The sequence below is a fragment of the Oncorhynchus gorbuscha genome, linkage group LG06 (assembly GCF_021184085.1).
Source record: "Oncorhynchus gorbuscha isolate QuinsamMale2020 ecotype Even-year linkage group LG06, OgorEven_v1.0, whole genome shotgun sequence".
Lineage (NCBI taxonomy): Eukaryota > Metazoa > Chordata > Actinopteri > Salmoniformes > Salmonidae > Oncorhynchus > Oncorhynchus gorbuscha.
In genome coordinates, this window is record NC_060178.1 from 52,912,832 (window position 1) to 52,922,937 (window position 10,106).

The 10,106-nt window shown below is 41.7% G+C and overlaps 1 long non-coding RNA gene across 1 annotated transcript; it reads left to right on the forward strand.

Annotated features, from left to right (window-relative positions):
* The first annotated feature begins 662 nt into the window (after positions 1 to 662).
* Positions 663 to 9,424, forward strand: LOC124037170. Its single transcript, XR_006839130.1, has 3 exons — positions 663 to 1,658; positions 1,852 to 2,021; positions 8,306 to 9,424. It is a non-coding gene; the product is annotated as an uncharacterized LOC124037170 (long non-coding RNA).
* Positions 9,425 to 10,106: the final 682 nt, after the last annotated feature.

Genomic DNA, 10,106 nt, shown 5'->3' on the forward strand with positions numbered 1-10,106 from the left:
GTAGGCAAGCACCATGGTCTTGTAGCGGATGCGAGCTTCAACTGGAAGCCAGTGGAGAGAGCGGAGGAGCGGGGTGACGTGAGAGAACTTGGGAAGGTTGAACACCAGACGGGCTGCGGCGTTCTGGATGAGTTGTAGGGGTTTAATGGCACAGGCAGGGAGCCCAGCCAACAGCGAGTTGCAGTAATCCAGACGGGAGATGACAAGTGCCTGGATTAGGACCTGTGCCGCTTCCTGTGTGAGGCAGGGTCGTACTCTGCGGATGTTGTAGAGCATGAACCTACAGGAACGGGCCACCGCCTTGATGTTAGTTGAGAACGACAGGGTGTTGTCCAGGATCACGCCAAGGTTCTTAGCGCTCTGGGAGGAGGACACAATGGAGTTGTCAACCGTGATGGCGAGATCATGGAACGGGCAGTCCTTCCCCGGGAGGAAGAGCAGCTCCGTCTTGCCGAAGTTCAGCTTGAGGTGGTGATCCGTCATCCACACTGATATGTCTGCCAGACATGCAGAGATGCGATTCGCCACCTGGTCATCAGAAGGGGGAAAGGAGAAGATTAATTGTGTGTCGTCTGCATAGCAATGATAGGAGAGACCATGTGAGGTTATGACAGAGCCAAGTGACTTGGTGTATAGCGAGAATAGGAGAGGGCCTAGAACAGAGCCCTGGGGGACACCAGTGGTGAGAGACTTTAAAATGACTAAAACCAAATTGGCACTATGTAGAAACTATTCTTGACTGTGTCCAGCTCACTAATAATCCCCGAAATGAAAGGTAGAAAGTCAGGGAGCATCCAGAATTCCCAAAATGATAGGACTGTTTTTTGCACATTTTGACGGGGAGGTAACAATCAATTTTGTGTGCGGGCCTCTGGACCTTGTTGAAGACTGAATGCAGTTGCTGGGGCAAAAATTGTTTGACACAACTGATATAGACTATATCAATTATCTATGCAAGGTTTAGGAAGTTATGGAGTTTACATTTGAGTACTCCAATAGATTATGTAACTAACCTTGAGACATGCCTCCAAGTGTATTATATTTATTGTTATGCTGCTGTTTTTGATTTTTTTAAACATTTGATTCTCTATTTTTTTTAAATAAAAACATTCCGGTTTCCTTGGAAATAGGGAGATCTGAAACAGTTCTTGAATCTACCAAAGCAAAGATGAGAAAATCTAGTATCAACCTATCAGCACAAAGACCAAAGTAAGTAGCATTCACTACATGTTGGATGGAATTTGCTAATTTAATTTGAAAAACAAGCACACAACACAATCATTATGCTCTGTTGGAAACCTTATGTGCCAGCTGGAGGGTACACGGGTGTCTGCATTTTGATGCAAATGAGTCCTTTTTTTTCTCTATAATTGGATTTCTTTGTCTAATGGGGCTTTAGACAGCTTTTAAAAACCCTATGTAAAACTTACCTGATTCATGCCATTCTGGATTTGAGTTGAGCAGCTTTGTATTATATGTCAATGCCCTTTCTCTGTCTCTCTCGCTCTCTCTCGCTCTGTCTACCCAGGTATCCATCTGTGCCCAGGTAGCTCATGGGATGGAGCATATGTCCAATCACCGCTTCGTAACTGCCTGATCAACGGCCCACGCAGTGTCAAAATCTCAGCTCTCAGCCTCAGCAAGAACATTTACAACAAGTAAGAGATGGTGCCTGCCACGTGTAGTGACGGTCCATCATGATAAAATGTATAGCACATTTGTACTAGGATAATGTATGCAGCCTTGGTTGAGCATAAAGTCAAGACAAAATAGTAACATCATGCACATAATTAAACTCTCGACATTAGTCTGTTTGTCTGACCCTCTATACATGTGTTGGTCTGTCTGCAGTGAGTACTACCACTTGTGGATCCCCCTGTGCAGGCTCCCGGCCGAGTCTGTGTTTGAGGATGACTTCTCCACCAAGTCAGAGGTCTGGGCCTTCGTGGTGCTTGTGTGGGAGGTGTTTAACCACGAGGAACTGCCATACACCAAACTCAGTGATGATGAGGTGCTGGAAGGTTTGTATAAATCACAATACATTTTGAAATTAAGTACTTTGACTAGTGCAATTTACCAGATTACATAGTGCCCACCAATCTTTGTAATCCAATGGCTGAGCAACCACTGTTCAGAAGGGGGGGGGGGGCTTTGGATCACTACTGGCTGCAAGCAAACAACTAATGTGCATTTGGAGCAATACTAGCTGTATCCAAGGCTCAGCCAATCATTCACATAACAACAGAATGCAGCATGCGACTGGAGAGAAGAGACAACCAACAGCATCAGCGCACGCTCTGGAAAGACAGCAGAGGGTGGAAAGGGAGTTTGTCAGTTACAGCAGCGCGTCCCCTGAACGATAATGAAGAGGTAGGTGAAACCCCTGGCGATGGGGGTGAGATGGTGATGAAGCTACTTCATGATGCTGTAACCGAAAAACAACTGGCATTTGGAAAGTTTGAGGTGAGGGAGCAAGTGTGCTGGAACAATATTTTTTTTTATTTTTTTTATTTCACCTTTATTTAACCAGGTAGGCTAGTTGAGAAGAAGTTCTCATTTACAACTGCGACCTGGCCAAGATAAAGCATAGCAGTGTGAACAGACAACACAGACTTACACATGGAGTAAACAATTAACAAGTCAATAACACAGTAGAAAAAAGAGAGTATATATTTTATTTTTATTTTTTATTTCACCTTTATTTAACCAGGTAGGCTAGTTGAGAACAAGTTCTCATTTGCAACTGCGACCTGGCCAAGAGAAAGCATAGCATGTGCAAAAGGCATGAGGAGGTAGGCAAATAATTACAATTTTGCAGATTAACACTGGAGTGATAAATTATCAGATGGTCATATACAGGCAGAGATACTGGTGTGCAAAAGAGCAGAAAAGTAAATAAATAAAAACAGTATGGGGATGAGGTAGGTAAATTGGGTGGGCTATTTACCGATAGACTATGTACTTTGTTAGCATTGTTAAGTATCTTGCTAGCTGGATCAAATTATCCGTTAGTTAAGCCAGAGAACTGTTGACCAACATTAGCCAATTTAGCTGATCAAATAATGAAGTTTATGGTGTGAAAATTAGCTGGCTAATAAAATCAGACAGCTAGTTGACAACAGATGAGCTAACGTTAGTAACCTAACCAATTCGCTATAGTATTAACTGGTATACGACTCCTTGCCGTTCCTCAAGTTATAACGTTTGTTGCTTACTGGAACCTGGCAATCTGTGAAATGTTAACTAGCCAACGAACAAACTATCTATGAACTAATATTTTCCCTCTATAGTATGTGGTTAATTTCAGAATGAGGGAATTAGGTGAAAATGAGGCGTTGCTTGTTAAACAAGTGGATTCAGGGATGAAGTGGAGCTGGGCTTGGCTTAAATGGGATGCCACTATAGAGGTGAAAGGAACACCACACTTTTTCCTATTTCTCACTTTTTCAATACAGTGGATAAAAAGGGCTATGCCAGGTGTACTCTCTGCCTGAAAGAGATCAATTATGCCAACAACGGGTCTCATGTTCTGCTTCTAGCACATTGTAGAACACATGTCCACAGGCAGAAAGTATACAATGTGCAGTGTAGCCCAAAGACATTGCTTTTGTCTTGTTGAACTTGACATAGCGTAACACTTGTGAGTGAGGGGGGATTATAAAACATTTTACACAGTGAACATTATTTTTCTTGATGCACTTCACGATGTCTACTATAGTGGCCACTATAATAGAGCAAAAATAGAATGCCTGTTTCATTTGATTTCTACTATAAGATGCCCCCCCCCCCCAATTGCAATATTTAGATGTATATGGTCACAAGCGTTCTATAATAAAGTCTATCATGGCTAACTGCAATATTTGTGTATTGTGAGGGAAGGGAGTGTTTTTTTTCTCTGGAATTTTCTCTGTGTCATTTGCAGTAAAGTCTAGGCAACAAATAACGTTGGTTTGCTTTCCTTACATATTTTAGCAGTGAGATGTTCACATTTTACCACTTTTTATTTTACACACAGAGACTGATCATGTAGATCGTATTCTTTGTTGTTTAATTAGTTAAAACCTGTATTTCAAGAAGGGATCCAGCCTTAGTCACTAGAAATGAGCATTTTAAAGCTGATGTAAAAATTAAAAAAATGTATCCCCCTAGCAGGGATTTCTTTTGCATGTTTCAGTGCCAAAAAAAGTGTCACCTTTTTGGACCCTCACCAGTTTGCATCCCTGGTACTTATGTTCTAAATAGTAGGCTGATCGGGTATGAGAAAATTTAAAAAATCTTATCTGCTCTGTGTATGTACCCTCTAGTGCCAAGGCTGCGAGGGCTGCTGCCCAAGTGGCTGACTGTCCACCAACATGCTGTACTGTATTGTATACAACACAGCCCAAAAGCTGTGCTCATAGAAAGTATAATTTCTGATTTCATTATTGACTGGCTTTCATCAAGCTGCCCACTCAAGAAAAAGCTTCAAACTGTAACCAGTGCCTGCAACCTGGTTCAGGTTATTAGTCAACCTACCAGGGTAATTAAACAGCACAGGAATGATATTATCATGTATTGATCACATGTTTACTAATGCTACAGAAATGTGCTTGAAAGCATTATCCAGATCTATCGGATGTAGTGATCACAATAAAGTAGTCAAAACCAACGTTCCAAAGGCTGGGTTTAATATAGTGTATAAGAGGTCATAACAATAAGTTTTGTAGTGATTCCTATGTTGTTGATGTAAAGAATATTTGTTGGTCCGTGGTGTGTAATGAGGAGCAAATAAACGTTGCTTATCCCAGTTACTAATAAGCATGCACCCTAAGGCTAGGCGTCCCTCTAGCAGTACAACTTCCAGGGACACTGGAGGGCATGCAATTCAAATAAATAATCATAAATATTATGGATATTTAACATTTAGGAACATACAAGTGTCTTATATTGGTTAAAAGCTTAAATTCTTGTTAATCTAACTGCACTGTCCGATTTACAATAGGCTTTACAGCGAAAGCATGCCATGTGATTGTTTGAGGAAGGCGCCCCACATCAAAATATTTTTTTCCACCAGCACAGGTTTCATAAATTCACAAATAGCGATTAAATATTCACTTTTTGAAAATCTTCATTTGATTTGTCATCCAAAGGGTCCCAGCTACAACATGTAGTGTCATTTTGTTATATAAAATCCATCTTTATATCCAAAAAAGTCAATTTAGTTGCCACCATCGATTTGAGGAATCCACTCGTTCAACATACAGAGAAAGGAATCCAAAAAGCTACTGCTAAACTTTGCTAAAACAAGTCAAAATACATTTCTATTTAATCCTTGGGTACCCTAAAATGTAATTAAACTATAATATTTCGTACAGAAAGAAGTACGTACAACAGGAAAATGATATTAGCAGGTGCGTGTCCTCTTCGTCGCGTGCGCACATACTGATTTCCAAGTCTGTATCCCAGTACTAAAATTCATAATTCTTCCTTGTTTGGGAGGAAACAGGCCTGAAACCTTGAACAAACCTTGGACATCCACTGGAAGCCATAGGAATTGCATACTGGGAGCTAGATTACATGTTTTCCCTATACGTTCTGATGGAAGAGCATTGGCACTCAAAGAAAAAAAAATTATGGTTGGTTTTTCTTTGGATTTTCTCTTACCATATCTATTGTTTTATTGTCTCCTCCATTATTGTAACATTTCTACAAACTTCTGAGTGTTTTCTTTCCAATGGTACCAATTATATGCATATCCTGGCTTCAGGGCCTGAGCAAGTTCAGGCAGCTACTTTGGGAATGTCAATCAGGCAGAAATGGGGAAAAATAGACCCTAGCCTGAAGAAGATTTATTTAAAAAATGACTGTAAAAACTGTTAAATCCCAGTGGATGGATAAAGGAATTTAAAAATTGTATGGTTGGGATGAGGCAAAAGGAATGGCAAATAAGTCTGGCTGCACAAACGATTGGCAGATGCACTGTAAATTGAGAGATCATGTGACTAAACGGAAAAAGAAGAAGAAACTATACTATGAAACAAAGATACACGACATGACATAAAGAATGATAGTAAAAAAGCTTCGGAGCACCTTCAATGAAATTTGGGGAAAAAAGGCAAACTCAGCTCCACCATTCATTGAATCAGATGGCTCATTCATCACAAAACCGACTGATATTGCCAACTACTTCAAAGATTAGCAAACTTAGGCATGACATGCCAGCAAAAAACACTGACACTACACATCCAAGTATATCTGGCAAAAATATGAAAGACCAAAATGTAAATTTTGAATTCCGTAGTGAGTGTGGAAGAGGTGAAAAAATGATTTGTTGTCTATCAACAATGACAAGCCACCGGGATCTGACAACTTGGATGGAAAATGACAGGATAATAGAGGACAATATTTATTCTAAAAACATGCAGAGGAACTGACTCCGGCTTGGTGCCATATCTTTCAGTGGTCTGTTGACTCCCATCCTCTCCCATCCATTTGGAAAAAGGCCATTATCACTCCAGTCCCCAAAAAGCCTTGTCCAAAAGAAAATAATGACTTTAGACCTGTTTCCCTGACCCCCATCGTAATGAAGTGTTTTGAAAAGACCATGGTGTGGGAGCTCCGTTCAGATGTGAACCCTGTATTCGATTTTGTGTTCGATTTTGCCTATAAGAAAAATTGTGGGACTCATCATGCAATCAACATCTGGAAAACCCCAAGGCCTAAGCTAGACTGTTATTTATTGATTTCAGTTCAGCATTTAAGACAATACTTCCACATGTCCTACTCAGCCAGTTAAAGCAGATGCGTGTTAACTCCTATACCATAAGGTGTTACCACTCATTCCTGACTAGCCATACTCAACAGGTTAGAGTTAACAGGAGATGGTGTTTGTCCCCAAATCTGTCGGCGACCACGCGCCTATGGTTGTCCACAATGCTGAAAATAATGCTCCTGTTATACTATGCGGTCATAGAGTATCTTGAGATACGGCATCACAGTGTAGTTTGACAATTTATCAGTCCAACTGAAATCCCAAATGACCTGCCTGATACAAACTGCCATGAAGGTTATGTGTGTGATACATCCCTCCCTGCAGACTATTTTTGAACAGACAAGCACATATTTGTTTTTAGATCAGATAAAACCAGATCCTTCCCATGTCCTTTACTCTGAGTATCACCTCAGATGCTATAGGGTCCCTCCTCCCTTCAGGCAGACACTATAGGGACCTCCCTTCCCTCAGGCAGACACAGTCTCTCCTCGCCTCAGGCAGACGCTATAGGATACCTCCTCCCCTCAGACATACGCTATAGGGTCCCCACATGTAAGCTGAACAGGTGTAAGCCTTCCCATGTCCTTCAAATACCTAAACGACAATAAGTAAAGCTGAGCTGTTAGTATGCGACTGACAGAATAAGGGAATAAGCAAAGTATTACTTATGTGGCTACATGAGAAGTGTATGATGATAATGGTAACATGCAATGTATGAATTATGTTGAGTGTGTAATGTAGTGTCTATTTTGTGTACAGTAGTACTGTGTGTCTGACAATTTTCCCCTATGGACATTAAAGTTCATCCTTTCCTATCCTCCTTATAGTATGTGAAATTTCTAAAATGTTAAATGCCAGGATGTCAAACTAATTTGGCCTTTTCATCTAGTATGAGAATCATCTTTCCAGACCAACGTGCGTTTGACAACAGCCAATAATCAGATAAGGTGATGAGCTGTACCAAAATGAACGGATGGCTGGAAGCAATGCAATTGTGCATTAGATTACACAATCTCAGTATGGATGAGCCTAGTATGTTGATATTTTACATAAGTAAACTGTAGTTAATTATGTTTTTACTATACAGTACATTCTAAATAGTATGTAGTACAATTAGTGCACAGCATGCAGTTTTAGTAAGTAGTAAGCAAGACAGATTTCGGGCACGGCCACTCTCCTATTCTTGGGGTAACTTCAAGCTATTCTCGAGTGTCAATCGCAGGACTGTGATTAATCATTTTTAATGGTTCTGTTAGAACAAATTGTATTTGCTTGACATTGTATTGAGATACACTGTACTGTAGGTAACCTTGACAAAGTGTCTGCTAAGTGGCACATACAGTATCATCATTTTATTTTATTAAGCTGAGGGCAGGCTGTCTGTCCAATCATTCTTATGAATTCCCTACCAGAACCAGTTTTACTCTATTCTTATGATGATTTGACTTATTGCTCTCTAAGAATGGAGTGAATGAGTCAAATCACATTGACCTGCACATTCTGTCTCCCAAGTCTAACTTCCCCTGTCTCTCTGCTCCACTCTTTTCTCCCCAGGTCTGCAAGCAGGCAAGATTAAGCTGCCCATGGCCGACGGCTGCCCCTCAAGTCTACAAGCGCATGTGCCACTGCTGGGCCCCCAGTCTCAAAGAGCGCTCCTCCTTCAGTGAGTTCGTCAACACCCTGGGGGAGCTGTCCTCGGACAGTGAAGCTTGAGAGGAGGACAACTGACCCCACCCCACCTCCAACTCTGCCCCACCTCCAAAATGAACACAGAAATGCTGGATTTTTCACACAGATTTCAGGGACGAGGTGCGTGGCAAGGGGTTATTATTTCTAAGGACGTGTGGATAAGAAGAAGATAAAACTTTTTTATACCCTTGTGTGTGTGTAGATGGTTTCATGTGAGGAGGAGTGCCAGGAGTTTACATTTGCCTTAATTGCAGCATGGAAGGCATGCCCGCTGATGCTGTCCCTCTTTGCTCATGTGGTTTCATTGTGCCCATGCCTGGCATGGGTCTCTCAGAGTGAGTCCTAGAGACGCTCTCGCTTTCCTCTATGAGCCTGCAGCACAGGAACCATAGGAACTACAGTGCCTCTCCTTGCCTACCAGGACCTCAATCTACCAACCCTTAAATCCCCACAACTAATCCAGGAGGAGAATTTAAACTACTTTTGTCCAGCAGGGGGCACATTGTGTATGTGCTGCACTGGACTCACCACCTGAATGCTGTATGTACAGTACCGTGAAAACGTATTTGCCCCCTTTCTAATTTTCTCTACTTTTGCATATATATTTATTTATTCAATTTCTTTTTTACAAATGTGTATTTTTACCGCTTTGTCTCCCCAATTTCGTGATATCCAATTGGTAGTTAGTCTTCTCCCATCGATGCAACACTGACTCGGGAGAGGCGAAGGTCGAGAGCCATGCGTCCTTCGAAACACGACCCTGCCAAGCGACACTGCTTCATGACACACTGCTCGCTTAACACGGAAGCCAGCTGTACCAAAGTGTCGATGGAAACACCGTCCAGCTGGCAACCGTGGTCAGCTTGCAGGTGCCCGGCCTGCCACAAGGAGTTGCTAGAGTGCAATGGGACAAGGAAATCACGGCGGACCAAACCCTCCCCTAAATGCAGACAACACTAGGCCAATTGTGCGCTACCTCATGGGTCTCCCATTCTCGGCCGGCTGTGACACAGCCTGGGATCCAACCCGGGTTTGTAGTGATGCCTCAAGTGCCTTAGACAGCTGCGCCACTCGGGAGGCCCTACTTTTGCATATTTTTGATACTGAATGTTAACAGATTTTCAACCAAAACCAAATATTAAACAAAGGGAATCTGAGTGAACAGATAACACAACAATGACATACAGTACTTATTTCATTTATTTCATACAGAAAGTTATGCAACACACAATGCCCCTGTGTGAAAAAAAGTAATTTTCCCCTTACACTCAATAACTGGTTCTGCCACCTTTAGCTGCAATGACTCCAAACAAACTGTTCATGTAGTTGTTTATCAGTCTTTCATGTCGCTGTGGAGGAATATTGGCCCTCTCTCCCATGCAGAACTCAGCAACATTTGTGGGTTTTCAAGCATGAACTGCTTGTTTCAATTCCTGCCACAACATCTCAATTGCGATTAGGTCTGGACTTTGACTAAGCCATTCCAAAATGTCAAATTTGTTGCTTTTTAGCCATTTTCATGTAGACTTGATTTTGTATTTTGGATCATTGTCTTCCTGAATGCCCCAGCTGCGCTTCAGCTTCAGCTCACATACGGATGACCTGTCATTCTCCTGTATAATTCTCTGATACAGAGCATAATTCATAGTTCCTTCTATTAAGACTA